Source organism: Pantherophis guttatus, chromosome 4 (genome assembly GCF_059756535.1).
Source record: "Pantherophis guttatus breed Tessera chromosome 4, ASM5975653v1, whole genome shotgun sequence".
In the NCBI taxonomy this organism is placed as follows: Eukaryota; Metazoa; Chordata; class Lepidosauria; order Squamata; family Colubridae; genus Pantherophis; species Pantherophis guttatus.
Genome location: NC_142066.1, coordinates 81,614,036 through 81,632,300, shown reverse-complemented (window position 1 = coordinate 81,632,300; position 18,265 = coordinate 81,614,036). Strand labels below are relative to the sequence as shown.

At 44.5% G+C, this 18,265-nt stretch overlaps 2 pseudogenes; one reads left to right on the top strand and one right to left on the bottom strand.

Annotated features, from left to right (window-relative positions):
- Positions 1-15,570, bottom strand: part of LOC148114198 (uncharacterized) — a 52,241-nt pseudogene extending 36,671 nt beyond the window's left edge.
- Positions 15,571-15,627: 57 nt separating this feature from the next.
- On the top strand, positions 15,628-16,656 carry LOC117665606 (START domain-containing protein 10 pseudogene; annotated as a pseudogene).
- Positions 16,657-18,265: the final 1,609 nt, after the last annotated feature.

The window sequence follows — 18,265 nt, the reverse complement described above, 5'->3', positions numbered from 1 at the left end:
GTCACTAACACCCTTGTCACCTCCCGGCTGGACTATTATAATGCTCTCTACATGGGGCTCCCCTTGAAGAGCACTCTGAGGCTCCAACTGGTCCAGAATGCGGCCGTGCGGGTGGTTATGGGCACAACTCGTTGTGCCCATGTGACACCCCTCCTGCGCTTGCTGCACTGGCTCCCAGTGGTCTTCTGGGTGTGATTCAAGGTGCTGGTTACCACCTTTAAAGCGCTCTATGGCATAGGACCCGGGTACCTTCGAGACCGACTTCTGCCACCAATAGCCTCCCACCAGATAGTTCGCTCCCACAGAGAGGGTCTCCTCAGGGTGCCATCGGCCAAGTTATGTCGGCTGGCGACACCCAGGGGGAGGGCCTTCTCTGTGGGAGCCCCAGCCCTGTGGAATGAACTGCCCCCAGAAATATGTAAGATCCCTGACCTCCGGGTACTTCACTGTGCACTGAAGACCCTGTTGTTCCGCCAGGCCGGGCTATCGACATGATAATTTTAAATTGGGGTATTTTAAATTTCTGGGGCTTTAAATGGAGCCAAATTTATTTAATAATTTTAAATTTTAAATTGATGTTTGTCTTGTGTTTTTAAATAGGCTGTACACCGCCATGAGTCCTTCGGGAGAAGGGCGGTATAGAAATAAAATTATTATTATTATTATTATTATTATTATTATTATTATTATTATTATTATTATTATTATTATTATTATCATCTTTTACCTAGATGTCATTAATAATAGTTCGGTCAAGTTTCCCTTCAAGCCCAGCTCACAAGTGAAAATTTTTACCAGTTCTCAAAATAAATGTCCATAGAAGAGAACCTGACTGACACTTATTTTTCTGGCTGAAGAAACTAAAGGAGACTAAAGGAAATCCACCAATCACTATGGCCAAAGCAGAGACACAAATATTTATTTCAACATCAGTATCCTTGATTGGAACATTCACCAAGGCAGAGTTTTCTATCTTAACAATCTGTCACAGATTTCCCTCCCCCAAACTGAGAAATCATTCATCTGCTTGATGTAAAAACAAATTATCCCAGTGTGGCTACAAACAGAGCTAACATAGAAAACATTTCCTCAGGGTGTTTACAGAGGATGGGCTTTGTCCCTGGACATTGTATTTCATTTCAGTTGAGAGCTGTGAAATCAGGCTGAGACTGGGAATCTCACTCTCCTCCTGGTATGAAGGAAATGGTGATGAAAGTGAAGCATTTAGCTTAGAAGGAGAGGATTATTTCTGAGTGCCAAATGTTTAGCAGTAAAAAGTATAAACAGTCTTCTCCAACTTGGTGCCCTCTAGATGGTTTAAACTTCCTCTTTTTTATAGGGATTGTTATCTAGCTGGTTCAGCCCTGGTTACATGAACATGTTCTTAATTTTTTTTCCAAAGGACATCTCATCTTTTGTCATTCCACAACAAATTAAGTAAAACATACTATATTATATTATATGTACTCTGTTAAGCAAAACATACTGTTGAAGATGCATGGGCCAGCTGAAAAACCTGGCAGTGGTAGCAGGAAGACATTGGAAAGATAAGGTGGTAGGTTGAAGAGAGTATCTGTGGAAGCTCCAAAGAAACTATGGTGATGGGGAGGAGTGCATTTTGTTTATGTACAGTATTTATGTCGAGCATCAAGAACTTCACGACACATCACTGAACATGGGAAATACCAGGGGATAGTGCTGGCCAGAAAACCAGAAAGGGGCCACATTGCTAATGATAATAATAGGCATGGGAGATGGTGATGGTGGCAAGCTGGGGTGATCCGATTAGGACAATGATACACGGTGGTGATGATGGGAGTAGCGGGGCTCAGTGAGCGACAAGTGGGCGGATGGAACAACACACAGCCAAAACCTCAGCGGCATCAGGAACACCTCTGAATCAAGCTGCGCACACCAATGAGATCATGGGACCGCGTTCGCCGGATCAGCAGGCGGCTAATTCAAACTAACCTCACAGCATCTGAGCACAATAAGAATCAGACGATCTATAAAGCAGAAAGGAGCAGGCGATAGCCCAGCTCTGACTTAATAATAATAATAAATTTATTTACGGTCACAGACCAAAATGCAAGCATAGCTACAGAAAAACATAGGGAAAAGAACATCACGAACAGCCGGCCACCGGAAGCCCCGGCTGAGAGGGACCACAGCGCTCTCCTCTAATGGTTACGGCTCTTAGAAAAAATTTTGAGACCTGAGAGGTAGTGTATGAGGAGCCATCCCCTAGACAATACAAGGCCAAATCACTATCATTGGGCCCACAGAAATCTGTCTCTAAGAGAGACATCAAATTAGTCCTGGCTACGTTGTACATGGGGCAGTGTAAAAGGACATGCTCCACAGTCTCAACCTCCGCTCTACCACAGGGACATAGCCGCTCGCCCCTCGGAAGCCTCTTGAATCGACCGTCCAGCAATGCTGAAGGCAAGACGTTAAAACGAGCAAGGGAGAAGACTCTTCTATACTTAGGGATGGTTAGAGTATAGAAATATGAGGCCATCCTCAGTCCAAAATTATTAAGTTGGCTGAAGACCAGAGGGGAGCAGGTTTTATTGGCTCTAGCTCTCAGATATTGTAAGTCTATGTCCACAAGCCGTTGGACTACCCTACATTGGGCATCTTTAAGGCCATAGTCTCCCATGGCATCCCCCGAAAAACCTAACAGGTGGAGTTTCTTCGTCAGATCTCTCTCCCACCGAGACGTATAGGGGTCAGCTAACACCAGGGAGAGGTAGCTGCCAGGGGCTGCCAAAAAGAGTGCCCGAAACCACCATTTAAAGGTGTTGATCCATGCCATGCATTCGACTGATCGAATGCCCAGTTCCAGATACATCGGAGCAAAGCCAACACAGGGAGGGAGACCCAAAAGTTTCCTTAAAAAAGCAGCCTGCTCTGACTTTATTTTGTTCCAGATCCGGCATTTATTGAGATCTGTCGTGTAGCCTTAATTAAACTGAGTTTGATGCATGATTCTTGTATGTGTGTGTCTAATTCGCCCAGAGCCAGCACAGGCAGTCAAGAAGTGCCAAGAGAAAGTAGGAGCTCCTTGTTTCGCAATTTCATTGCAGTCAATGGTGAGTGGAGGAACGCAGAGGATGGCGGAGGGTACAGTGGATGGGTCATTATTGCCAGAGCCTGCAGAGACTGACGGGGATGTGGTGAAAGATGAGGCAAAGGTGGAATGTGAACAGCCGGTGGTCTGCCCTAAGCAATGGGAAACATGGGCAGAGGAGAAACCGGACAGCTAGGAGGCCCAGGGAATTGGGAGTACACAAACCTCCTCTGGACATTGGTGGCACATTTCAGCCTGGTTAGGGAAACTGGGACCCAGGATGCCGACGCCTCCCCCTTCAGGAACTCAGTTTCAAGGTTGGAGAGAAAGGCAATGGGCTGAAGATGAGGAGGGTGAATGGAATTACTCCACTGGCCCTGGAGTGATCACGTTGGATATATTGAGGGAGTGATTTGGGGAAGCAAGTTTCAGAGATGCTCCCTCTTGGTAGCCATGGACTGGATCCCTCAGGCAATTGGTAAGGTGGGGTGGGGTCAACCTCAGGAGGAACTTCTGAAAGTAGGTTTAGATTAGCCAGCCCCAAATTGAGGACAGAACAGGCTCAGCCTAGGCTCAGGGTGGAGGAACACAATATTCCTGAAGCATCCTCATCATTGGGAGAAGCGATGCGTGGAGCGGCCCAAACCCATATAAGAGTACCAAGAGAACGTCCATCGACTAGACGACAACCTGGAACCCATAGGGGGGATCGGGATGGTGAAGGCCCCTCCTCAGGCCAGGGACCAACTACCCATTTGGGGCCCAGGTATATGGCCACAACAGATACCATGGGGGCCACCTTCATTACATGTGGCATTCGACGGAAACCCAGAATGTATGGCTCTATTTTTGAGTCAAGTCCTTAGTCATATGGACTTATACAGTTGGGATAAGTCCATATGACTTATCCCAACCGTATGATAAATGGGAACCCACCATTTGGTGGGAGGGGAGTTTCATAAATTAAGGGTGGCATTGGGTCCCAAACCCCTAAAGAGTGACCACAGTAAAGGAGTTACAAGGAAGGAACCACAACAATAACCCCAGGGAGGAGTCCTGGATGCATACAGAGACTTTATGCAGGTGGTTAGTGAGGATGAATGTGAGCCCCTATCTCCCCACCGTAGCACCAATTATGCTATAGAACTAATACCCGAGGCCAAGTTACCAAAACCTCATATGTATTCGATGACTCCCCGAGAACTAGGTGTTATATTGATAAAAACCTAGCAAGAGGGTTCATTCGACTCAGTCGATCACATTTGGCAACACCAGTACTCTTTAGAGCAGTGGTTCTCAACCTTCCTAATGCCACGACCCTTTAATACAGTTCCTCATGTTGTGGTGACCCCCAACCAGGGGTGGGTTCTAAATTTTTTTACTACTGGTTCTGTGGGCGTGGCTTATTTTGTGGGCGTGGCTTGGAGGTCATGTGATTGGGTGGGCATGACTAGCTGGTCATGTGACTGGGTGGCCATGGCCATGTGTATAGGGACTACTCAGAGGGCTGAAAAAAGTCATTTCTGACAGGTCCTCGCACTTTTGACTGGTCCTCTTATGAACATCCTCACATTTATGCCTGTGCAGCATTCTTAACAACCATGTCACTCATTTCACAACTGCTTCTCTTCACCATGGTGACAAGATAGGGCAAAAACGTAAAATGTGAGGACAGTCGTAAGTTCGTGGACTGGTCAAAAGTGCGAGGACCAGTCAGAAATAATTGTTCAGCCCTCTGAGTAGTCCATATGCATAAAAGGATACAGCAATAGAGAGGGATGAAGGAAGGGAAGGGAAATTAGAGTAGGAGTGAGGGTAAGAGAGGGAGGAAGAGAGGAGGAGAAGGAGAAAGGAAGAGGAAGTAGGGAGGAGAAGAAGAGGGGGAGGAAGAGAAAGTAAGAAGGAAAGAAAAGAGAGAGGTGGTAGGTTTGAGGAGAAAGATTGCTGTACAATAAAAAAGATGAAAGGGAAGAAAGCCAACCGAAACAAATATAAAGATATTAAGATAAAGAATGAATTGTTAAACTTTAAAGAATAAAAGAGAACAAATATGTATAAATAACAATAATTAGAAACACACATACAAACATACAATGTATTTTCTTTGAACAGAGTATTTGGCCGGTTCACAAATTTAAACAGTGTTTAGTCATTTCAATTAAATTTACAATTTCTATATTTCCTTTTTGCCATATTTATTCCTCATCTATTTTTGTAAAAAACCAATCTTACCCTTCATCCTCATCTCTAATCTTAATCAAATTCAATTTTTCCCTTCTATTCTATATTATACCCCTTCCCATTGTCATCTATTTTTATATCCATCCTCACATTGGTTAATTATGTAATATTACAGTTGTTCAATATAAATTCAACATTTTAATATAAATCAATTAGTTATATAACTACCTTTTTGTATATTAATTAATATGAACATGAATATTCCAATTATTTCCATGCAATCCAATTTCTTACAAATCAATTAATTATATTTACCAATAATAATAAACCAAATAATTTCCCCCATATATTCCTCCAAATCACAACTTAACCATTTCTGCTTTCAACACAATATACAATTAATAGTATCTCAATTATTACAATTCCCTAGTTAAATAGAGCTTTTTTTCTTTTGTGTTTTAAAATCTTGAACTCTCCTCTTTTTCCCTAAATTTCCCATTGTTTGCACCTACCTTTTTTGGTGAGGAAAAAGAAAAAAAATCTGCCTGCCTAATTTTCCAACGTTGCAGCAACAGCAAAGCAGTTTCAGTTTCGTTTTTCAGCATAGCTAGGAGAAAAAAAATCTGCTCCAGCAAGCAGCAAGCCCTGAGCAAAACAGCACAGAGCAAATTAGCTGAGGGTCGGGAGCCGATCTAATCAAGGGCTAATTTGCCTATGCTTTAGAGAGAAGAAGGACGGCGGGTTGCATCTCTGTGTCGATTTCAGGGGTCTTAACGCTGTCTGTGTGGAGCCGTTATACCCGTTGCCACTTATGACCCACTTGTTAACGGGAAATCTTCACAAAACTTGATTTACATGAGGCTTATTATAGAGTACGAATCCATCTGGGGGATGAATGGAAGATGACTTTCAATTGTCCCCTAGGAAGCTACAAATTCCAGGTAATGCCATTTGGGTTGCAGCGAATGCCTGCCATTTTTATGGAACTCATAAATGTGGTCCTACATGAATATCTGTATTGGGGAGTCCTGATGTACTTGGACGACATTTTGATTTATTCAACCACCATGGAGGAACATATCCAGTTAGTAAGGCAGGTGTTAGCTAAACTTCTGGACGCCAAACTGTTTGTAAAATTGTCAAAGTGTGAGTTCCACCGCTTGGAGATCAATTACCTAGGATTTCAAATAACAGGGGAGGGGATAGAAATGGACCACAAGAAAGTACAAGCGGTGCTAGAATGGCAAGCCCCGAAAATCTGAAAGCACCTACAGAGCTTTCTAGGGTTTACTAACTTTTACAGGCAGTTTATACCATCCTTCGCCCAAGCAGCTTTACCTATCACAGATTTGTTGCGAACTAGGCATATAGTCACATATAGACCAAGACAGGTGTTAGACTGGACACAATCCTGTCAACAAGCATTTGAACACCTGAAATCATTGTTCACTAAAGAACCAATACTCAAACATCCCGATACTTCGAAACCTTTCATAGTTCAGGCCGATGTAAGTGATGTCGCAGTAGGAGCAGTACTTTTACAGAAGAATGCCCAAGGTAGGCTTCAACCGTGTGCATATACGTCACGGAAATTCACTCCCACAAAAAGGAACTGGACTGTATGGGAGAAGGAGGCCTACACAGTCAAATGGGCTCTCCAGACCTGGTGGCATCTATTGGAGGGCACTAAAATAAACTTTGAGGTATGGACTGACCATAAAAACCTGGAAACCCTCCAGACACCTCATAAGTTGTCCCCAAAACAGGTCAGGTGGGCACTGTATTATCATTGATTCACATTTAGCCTGAAATATGTGCCAGGGGAAAAAAACATTTTGGCCGATGCTTTATCACGTATGCCCCAATATAAGTAAAATATAGTAAAAGGGATGAAACATTGCAAGCATTAATACCCCCCAACAAACCGGAACTCAAGTAATGGATAGGAACCCAGTGGATCCTAACTGGGTACATAACTTACCGAAGGCATTGAAAGATGATCCATGATTAGCAACCCATAAATTGTTAGTCACACACCGGGGTAACCTAGCCTGGAAAGGTGACAAGCTATATCCCTGCAACCCTTAGGAATATAGTGTTAAGGCAGTGTTATGACGTAAAGACAGCAGGACACTTTGGTGTAAAACATTACACTTGGTCAGGAGGCAGTTCTGGTGGCCTAAAATGTGGACTGATATTGAAGAATATATAAAAGGATGTCCGGTCTGTGCAACATCCAAACCACGTCCTGGCAAACCACTTGGCCTATTACAATCAGTAGCTGAACCGAGTAGACCATGGGATGAAATTGCCATGGACTTTATAGTCGAACTACCAAATTGCAAGGGACATACGGTAATATGGACTGTAATTGATTTATTTTTGAAGCAGGCACATTTCTTCCCATGTAAAGGATTGCCATCAGCACGACATCTAGCCAAATAGTTTGTACAGCATATATACCATCTACATGGAGTACTTAAAAGAATCATATCAGATAGGGGGGTACAATTCACTGCCCAGTTTTGGAGAGATTTTATACATTGTATTGGATCCTAACAGAGTCTCAGCTCTGCCTTCCATCCAAGTACCAATAGGACAGCTGAATGGACCAACGCTATGGTAGAACGGTATTTACGTTCCTATGTTTCCTATCAACAAAACGATTGATACGAACTATTACCGTTCGCAGAAACGGTCTACAATAATGCTATACACTGCAGTATGGGCTATACACCTTTCAGGTTGGTATCAGGAAAAGAGTTTCCCGCAATCCCAGAATTGGATATACAAGCCCGAGAACCAAAAACACCAAGTGAATGGACAGAGAAAATAAATAAAGTCTGGTCACATGTCAAAGAAGCATTAAATAAGGCATCCGTTGAATACAAACAACAAGCAAACAAAAGACAGACTGATCACCCACCGTTTCGACTAGGGGACAGAGTATATCTCTCCACAAAATATTTGAAATTACGCATACCCAGTAAGAAACTGGGTCCAAAATATATTGGCCCTTTCACTATAGAGCAGTGGTTCTCAACCTTCCTAATGCCAAGACCCATTAATACAGTTCCTCATGTTGTGGTGACCCCCAACCAGGGGTGGGTTCTAAAATTTTTTATTTTTTTTTTATTTTTCAATTTATATACCACCCTTCTCCCTGAGGACTCAGGGCGGTGTACAGCCAGAATTAAAAAACATGAAATACAAATATTAAAAAAACAATTAAAATATATATAAATTTGGCCCAAAATTAAAAAATACAAACCAATTAAAACATTTAAAAATTTCTTCTTAAGCCAGCCCGGCTTGCTGGAAAAAGTGGGTTTTAAGGGCACAGCGGAAGGCACTGAGGTATACCGCCCTTCTCCCTTGTATACCGCCCTTCTCCCTGAGGACTCAGGGCGGTGAACAGCCAAGTAAAAACATCAAATACAAATATTAAAATACAATTAAAAGATATATATAAATTTAGCCCCATTGATTAAAAATGATAAACAAAACAATTAAAAACACTTAAAAAATTAGGCCAGCCCGGCTTGCTGGAAAAGGAAGGTTTTAAGGGCACGGCGGAAGGCACTGAGGTCTTGGATTCTCCTTATCTCTGGGGGCAACTGATTCCAGAGGGTAGGTGCCCCCACAGAGAAGGCCCTCCCCCTGGGGGTCACCAGCCTGCACTGTTTGGCTGATGGCACCCCGAGGAGGCCCTCTCTGTGGGAGCGCAAGGGTCAATGGGAAGTCGTCAGTGGCAGCAGGCGGTCTCGAAGATAGCTAGGCCCTATGCCATGGAGCGCTTTAAAGGTGATAACCAACACCTTGAAGCGCACCCGGAAGACCACTGGGAGCCAGTACAGCTCGCGCAGGAGCAGTGTTACATGGGAGCGCCATGCTGCTCCTGTCACTACTCGCGCTGCTGCATTATGGACCAGTTGGAGCCTCCGGGTGCTCTTCAAGGGGAGCCCCATGTAGAGAGCATTGCAGTAGTCAAGGCGAGAGGTGACGAGGGTGTGAGTGACTGTGCACAGGGAATCCCGATCAAGAAAGGGCCGCAACTGGCAAATCAGGCGAACCTGACAAAAGGTTCCCCTGGTTACAGCTGTCAGATGTTCCTCCAAGGACAGCTGTATATCCAGGAGGACTCCCAGATTGCGAGCCCTTTCTGTGGGGGCCAAAGACTCGCCCCCAATACTCAGTGATGGAGTCAACTGACTATATCGGGATGCCGGGAGCCACAGCCACTCAGTCTTGGAAGGGTTGAGCTTGAGCCTGTTCCTCCCCATCCAGATCCGCACAGCCTCCAGGCACTGGGACATCACTTCAAGGGCATCATTGGGGTGGCTTGGGGTGGAGATGTACAGCTGGGTGTCATCAGCGTACTGGTGGTATCTCACCCCGAAGCTACGGATGATCTCGCCCAGCGGCTTCACATAAATGTTGAACAGAAGGGGCGAGAGGACCGATCCCTGCGGCACTCCACAAATGAGAGGCTTCGAGGTCGACCTCTGCCCCCCTGCCAACACAAACTGCAACCAGACTGCAGTCAGAGAGAAAGGAGGAGAACCACCACAACATGGTGCCTCCCACCCCCAACTCTTCCAACCGGTGCAGCATGATACCATGGTTGATGGTATCAAAAGCCGCTGAGAGATCTAACAGGATCAGAACAGAGGAGCAACCCCTGTCCCGAGCCCTCCAGAGATCATCAACCAACGCAACTAATGCCATTTCCATGCTGTGCCCAGACCTGAAACCCGACTGGAATGGATCTAGATAAGATGTTTCCTCCAGAAATTGTGGGAACTGTTGCACGACCACACTCTCAACAACCTTCACCATGAAGCGAAGGTTGGAGACAGGACGGTAGTTGGCCAATATTGCCGGATCCAGGGATGGCTTCTTGAGGAGAGGCCTCACCACCACCTCTTTCAAGGCAGTGGGGAAGTGGCCCTCACTCAGCGAAGCATTGATAACACCCTGGAGCCAGCCTCGTGTAACCTCCCGGGAAGCCAGTACCAACCAGGAGGGACAAGGGTCCAGTACACATGTGGCCGCACTAAGTCTCCCCAAAATCCTGTCCACATCATCGGGAGTCACAGAGTCAAACTCCTCCCAGATAACATTCTCAAGACTATTCCTTGTCACCCTGCTTTGATCTACCCAGTCAGAGTCCAAATCCCCCCGGATCTGAGCAATTTTGTCATACAGGTATTGTCCAAAATCCTCCGCCCTGCCTTCCAAGGGATCCTCCCACACTCCCGGATGGAGCAGGGAGCGGGTCACCCTAAACAGGGCGGCCACATGATTCCCTGTTGACGCAATAGAGGCAGAAAAGTAATTAAACTTTGCCGTCTTTATCGCCACTAGGTAGGCCTTAATATGCGACCTTACCAGTGTTCGATCAGATTCAGCGAGACTGGCCCTCCAACCGCTCTCCAGGCATCTTTTCCGGCGCTTCATTTCCCTCAGCTCCTCAGTAAACCAAGGAGCTGCTCGGGATCGGCACCGGGTCAGAGGCCGCAAAGGCACGACTCAGTCCAAGGCCCCACCAGCCGCCCAATCCCAGGCGGCGACCAGGTCCTCGGCCGAGTCATGTGCTAGATCCTCAGGAAATGGCCCAAGCTCTATCTGGAACCTCTCAGGATCCATCAGGTGCCTGGGGCGGATCCATCTAATTGGATCCGCCTCCCTGCGGCGGGGGGCATCGGTTCAAAGATCCAGGCAAAGGAGTGAGTGGTCTGTCCATGACAAGGGTTCCATGTCTATATCCCCAATAACAAGACCACTCAACCACTGGCCAGAGACAAAAATCAGGTCCAGAGTGTGACCTCCCCTGTGAGTAGGGCCATGAACTAACTGGGTCAGGTCAATGGTCATCATGGAACCCATGAACTCCCGAGCCACCTCAGACGTTTCACCAACCGATGGCAAGTTGAAATCACCCATGACTAAAAGCCTGGGTGTATCTACTGCCACCGTGGCTATCACGTCTAGTAGCTCAGATAGGGCTGTTGCCACGCGGCAGGGAGCCAGGTAAGTAAGCAACAAGCCCATCTAAACCCCATGACCCCACCTCACAAGGAGGGACTCACATCCAGCTATCTGAGGCACAGTGGTCTCCCTCGGACCCAGATCCTCGTTAATAATAACCGCCACCCCCCCGCCCCTCCCCTGGGCCCTCGGCTGATGGAATGCTCTGAAGCCTGGTGGGCACATTTCGACCAGAGGGACGCCGCCCTCAGGGCCCCGCCAGGTCTCCGTAATACCCGCCAGGTCCGCTCCTCCCTCTTGTATAAGATCGTGAATGAGGGGGGCCTTATTTACCACAGATCTGGCATTGCACAGCATCAGTCGAAGGCCCAGATCCTGAGTATCTAAGCCACCTAGTATCCGAGCGGAGCCTTGGGGACCGGGGCAAGCAATTGCTCTCAGACAGCAAGTGCGAGCCCCCAACACATGATATGGTCCCCTGCTCCCGCCATATCTGCCCCTCCCATTCACCTTGCTGATGGAAAATTCCTCCTCCGGATGGTCCTCCAGCCCCTCCCCAATCCCTCGACCGGCACCCTCCAAACCGTCCCCCTGTGCCGGGCTCAGTTCTGACCCTAGTGGGTTCGTCCCCCCAAACCCCTTGGTCTTCCTCCCAGTTCCCCTTAAAAAATCATTATTCCTACCCCTTAAAAATTTCATTAAAAATTTACGTAGAAAACCCCTCAACCCCCTCTTCGCTGCATGCCATCTCTCGGGGTTCCAAGACCCATCATCAAGATAGGCCGTCGATAACATGGAGGGCCAGGCCCGCGAGAGGGGGGAGTCTCGCAGTGCGAAGAGATCAGCGGATAAATACATCTTTTACTATCTGTTCTGTGGGCATGGCTTATTTTGTGGGCGTGGCTTGGAGGTCATATGACTGGGTGGGCATGGCTAGCTGGTCATGTGACTGGGTGGCCATGGCTATGTGTATAGGGACTACTTAGAGGGCTGAAAAAAGTCATTTCTGACAGATCCTCGCACTTTTGACTGGTCCTCACATTTATGACCATCTTCACACTTATGCCCATGCAGCATTCTTAACAACCATGTCACTCATTTCACAACTGCTTCTCTTCACCAGGATGATAAGATAGGACAAAAAACGTAAAATGTGAGGACAGTCGTAAATTTGAGGACTGGTCAAAAGTGCGAGGACCAGTCAAAAATAATTTTTTCAGCCCTCTGAGTAGTCCATGTGCACAAAAGGACTACCCAGAGGGCTGAAAAAAGTGATTTCTGACAGATCCTCGCACTTTTGACCAGTCTTCGCACTTATGACTGGTCATCATGCCCATTGTAGCATTCTTAACAACCGTGTCACTCATTTCACAACTGCTTCTCTTCACCATGGTGACAAGATAGGGCAAAAACGTAAAATGTGAGGACAGTCGTAAGTTCGAGGACTGGTCAAAAGTGCGAGGACCAGTCAAAAATAACTTTTTCAACCCTCTGAGTAGTCCATATGCATAAAAGGATACAGCAATAGAGAGGGATGAAGGAAGGGAAGGGAAATTAGAGTAGGAGGGAGGGTAAGAGAAGGAGGAGGAGAAAGGAAGAGGAAGGAGGAAGGAGAAGAAGAAGGGGGGAAGAGAAAGTAAAAAGGAAAGAAAAGAGAGAGGTGGTAGGTTTGAGGAAAAAGATTGCTGTACAATAAAAAAGATGAAAGCGAAGAAAACCAACCCCAAAGAAATATAAAGATATTAAGATAAAGAATGAATTGTTAAACTTTAAAGAATAAAAGAGAACAAATATGAATAAACAGCAATAATTAGAAACACACATACAAACATACAATGTATTTTCTTTGAACAAAGTATTTGGCTGGTTCACAAATTTAACCAGTGTTTAGTCATTTCAATTAAATTTACAATTTCTATATTTTCTTTTTGCCATATTTATTCCTCATCTATTTTTTAAAAAAACCAATATTACCCTTTAACCTCATCTCTAATCTTAATCAAATTCAATTTTTCCCTTCTATATTATACCCCTTCCCATTGTCATCTATTTTTATATCCATCCTCACATTGGTTAATTATGTAATTATGTAATACAGTTGTTTAATATAAATTCAACATTTTAATATAAATCAATTAATTATATAACTATCTTTTTTGTATATCAATCAATATGAACATGAATATTCCAATTATTTCCATGCAATCCAATTTCTTACAAATCAATTAATTATATTTACCAATAATAATAAACCAAATAATTTCCCCCATATATTCCTCCAAACCACAACTTAACCATTTCTGCTTTCAACACAACATACAATTAATAGTATCTCAATTATTACAATTCCCTAGTTAAATAGAGCTTTTTTTCTTTTGTGTTTTAAAATCTTGAACCTCCTCGTTTGCCCTAAATTTCCCATTGCAGTTTTGCACCTACCTTTTTTGGTGAGGAAAAAGAAAAAGAAATCTCTCTCTGCCTCATTTTGTCACGTTGCAGCAAAGACCCTGCTTTACTTTCAGTTTTGTTTTTCGGCATAGCTGGGGGGGGAAATCTGCTCCTCTCTTTGCAGCTAGCAACAGAGCCCTCCGCAAAACAGCTGAGAGCAAATCAGCTGAGAGTCCGGAGACTGATCAAATCAACCTATGGTAATTAACCTTTGCTAAAGCTGAAATGGGCTGTTTTTTTCTATTTTTGCAGGCACCGGTCTTCTCATTTGTTTTCTTTTAACACTGATCAGCTGTAGGGCGGCCCTTTGAAGCCCCGTGGCAAGAATTTAAACGGTTTGTTTCCCTCTAGCCATCAGCTGGGACTCAGGAGGCAGCAATAGATTGGGAGTGGGCAGGGTAAGCGACTGGCGACCGGCGATCCAACAGAGGCAGAGGGTGAGGGTGAGTGAAGACATGAGGGGGTGAGAGAGGGCTTTGGCGACCCCTGTGAAATGGCCGTTCGACCCCGAAAGGGGTCACGACCCCCAGGTCGAGAACCGCTTCTATAGAGAAACTAATAAACCCTGTAACAGTAGCATTGAAACTACCTCCCTTATTGTGGCCCATCAGTGGCCTGTGCAGTTAGTAGCTGATTCCTACAGCGAGGACGCTGGTGTGGTGCTGCACCAGCAGCCTCTGCAGTTGGCACTCGAGTCAGACAATGAGGAGGCTGGAGAAGATGTGGTGCCAGAGGTGGGGATTCAGCCAGGGCCTTCAGAACCTCCAGAAGCTCCCATAAGTGAAGAGGAAGAAGAGGAGGAGCCTTTTCTCGATGCATAAGCGCGCAGAGCTGTGAAAAGGCAGGAGTGGCTCCTCAGGAGGAGGTCTCCCCGAAAGTAAGGCTTGGGACTAATTGGCCACTCCCTAGCCTCCCCTGCCCTTTGGAACAGGATACCCCCAGGGATACAAATGATCCCAGATCTCTGTACTTTCCGTCATGCCCTGAAGACCTTTCTGTTTTACCAAGCCGGGCTGGCATAAATTTTCAAATTGTCTAAATTCTATGCTGAGGATCTTAACTGATGAGCCAAATTGGTTTAATTATTTTAAATTGTTTTTATTTCTACTGTTTACTGCCCTGAGACTTTCAGGAGAAGGGCGGTATAAAAATTAAATAAATAATAATATTAATAATAATTTAAGGAAGGACGACGACTGATGCAATTTGCAGGAAACAACTTCGTTCACATTCCTTCGCATCTTGATTCCAGAAAATGTTTGATTTGGCTCTTGTTTCTCTCTTATCAGTTTTTCTGCAAATTGCTTCTGGGCATTCTGCCAACCACAGTAAGATTACAGTTATCTGAAATATTGTGCCTCAGAATTGAGTTATTATTCTTTGGATTCTTGTCGGCTGTTAATGAAGTTAAATTAACAGCCTTTGTTCAGAAAAGACTGATTTAAATTAGTAAACTAAGGTTTGTATGGACTTTGTGTGTGCTGCGTTCTTTGGGGTCCGTAGCTGGGGCAAAACAGTACACCCAGTGTTTCATTGCAGCCTATTAAAACCGGTGACCACCTTGAGGGATTCCGATAAGCGTCCGGGACCTATATCAAGTGAATTCTACGAAATCGAAAAGATACTCGATTCAAAATTGTACCATGGGCAGATTAGGTACCTAGTACGCTGGAAAGGATACCCTGATACAGACGCTTCGTGGGCAAGGGATGATGATCTAAATGCCCCAAAACTATTAAGGTGATTTCATAAGTTATATCCACACAAACCATATGGACGGCTAATATAAACATGTTAACTTTTTCCTTCTTGTCCTTCCTAGGAGGATACCTGGTTGGGGAGGGCGCCTGTCGAGCATCAAGAACTTCTCGACACATCACCGAACATGGGGAAATACCAGGGCCTAGCGCCGGCCAGAAAACCAGAAAGGGGCCATGTTGCAAATAATAATAGGCACAGGAGATGGTAATGGTGGCAAGCTGGGGTGATCCAATTAGGACAATGGTGATGGGAGTACATTATTTGAATATATTAGTTGTCCAACTCCAATGAACTCTGCAGCCTAATTTAATCTGCTTACTTATCTTCATTGATAGTCTTTGCATTTATTCCAAATTTCTGAACCCTTCTTCAAGTATGATGCTCCAAAGTAGTCAGAACAATTATGCTAGAGGCAGGGGTATCTGCAAGATATGGTTTAAAAAAGTCAAAATGGTAACACATAAGAAACAGGCAGAGACCCTTGACCCTTATGGCTGTCATGTCTGATTTACTCTATAGCCACCTTTGGCAAATGTCAGTCAAAGAGAATAATAACATTATTAATTTCCATGATATGGAAACTATGATTGCAGTGGTAAACTACTGACATTGCTTGGGGTTTAAAGAACCTTTAAAGAACCAAGATGTGGTCACCCTGAGGTCCTGGCAAGTTGTGGATAAGTCATATGTAATCCTCAATTTCTCTGTCAAGCACCAGAAATACCCTCCCCGCAAGGACCTCGTCAGAGCTGTGTCACTCTAAACTGGACACCTGGTGCAACAAACGGGACCTAGTAGCTGCTGCTTGACTTATTTGGCTCAGGTAGACCCAAAAGGATCTCTGCCTAAGTGGGTTTTAAATAAAGCTTCTCAGTACCTGGCACCAAAGCTTATGAAGAAAATGTACAAAGCTTGTCTGAAGTATCCTTCCTGGAATCAGCAACACAATGCAGGCAAAAAAACCATGGTTGCATCCAGAGCAGAGCCTTCTTCCCACAATGCCCCTGTCCGAACTGTCCCTCCAACATGCCTTCTCACTGGAGAACATCAACGAGAGCAGTTTAATGGAAGCCAAGGAAGAGAAAGGAGACATCAGCGGTTCAGAGAATTGATGCCAATTTGACTTTTGCTCATTTTTGAGACTTAGCACTCACCAGCCAGCTGGCTTACCCCGTTGGTTTTACAATAAAGAATAAAAAAAAAAACCCTACTGACATTGCATTATTGTTTTTTGCAACCATATTACACTACCAACTTTCCCCCATCCCATCTTCCTGTCTTGGTGTAGCCATTTGGTAGTTATTGCTGCCAATATTACCATCTTGGGTGGATGTCCTTATTAGCATCTTCCATCTTAATCATTAATGTCTGAGAGAGATAGGATCATCCCTACCTCACTGACAAATATAGAATACAAAAGATGAAAATTAAATTCTGCAGAAAGTGATTGAAAAATTATCCCTGAAAGTAAAGAAGATAAAGGAGTATACATTAGAGGTGCTATTCAGCAGGTTCTGACAGGTTCTGGAGAACTGGTAGAGGAAATTTTGAGTAGTTCAGAGAACCGGCAAATACCACCTCTGGTTGGTCTCAGAGTGGGGTGGGAATGGAGATTTTGCAATATCCTTCCCCCAGGAGTGGGAAGGGAATGGGGATTTTGCAGTATCCTTCCCCTGGAGTGGGGTGGGAATGGAGATTTTGCAGTATCCTTCCCCTGCCATGCCCACCAACCCATGCCCACCAAGCCACACCATAACCACCAAGCCACACCCACAGAACCAGTAGTAAAAAAAATTGAATTCCATCACTGGGCAGCATTAGTTGGCAGGAAGTCAAAATAAAAATGATCTTAGTAGAAGTTAATGACAGGGCCAGTAAATTTCATTTAAGAAAGATTGAAGACTTTAATGTAACAGTCAAGTCTATTCAGATAGTACAGGGCTGTCAAACTCCCAGCCCATGGGCTGGATGCATCACATGCTGGCCATACCTGGTTTAGTGAAGGGGGTGGGGTGGGGAAGGTCCTGATATGTCACGTGACACCGCTGTGATGACACGAGTTTGACACTCCTGAGATAGTAGCTAACGCTAATCTGCTCAACTTTTCCAGATTGAATAATTATACCACTTGAAAAAAGGGAAAGCAAATATAGATGGTCCTCAACCTACACCCACAATTGAGTCCCAAATTTCTGTTAAGTGAGACATTTATTAAGTGAAGTTTGCCCCCATTTTATCACCTTGCTACAGTTATTAAGTGAATCACTGCAGTTGTAGAGTGAATCTGACTTTCCCATTGACTTTGTTTGTCAGAAGGTTGCAAAAGATGATCACATGACCTCAGGCACTGCAATCATAAATATGAATCAGTTGCCAAACACCTGAATTTTGATCACATGACCATAGGGATGCTGTAACAATCATAAATGTGAAAATTGGTAATAAGTCATTTTCTTCAGTGAAGTTGTAACTTCAGACACTCATTAAATGAACTGTTCTAAATCAAAGACTGCCTGCCCTAAACCAAAAACACAGCCTAAATTTTGCAGTGCCATAATAGCTTGAAATAAAGTCAATTACTACAGGTATATATATTAGACACCACAAATTTTTTAGAGAAATGGTAAAGAATGTGTATTTTCTAAAACCATTTCAGGGATGTTATTTTTTTTCTAATTCCCCCTTCTCCTACTCTCTCTCTCAAAAAAAGATTTTTGAATTATGCCCTTAAATATTCTTTACCATTTCTTCTTAATGTATTTCTCTATTATAGCATTTCCAAATTTCAAACCAAAGATGCTGAGTGCAGAG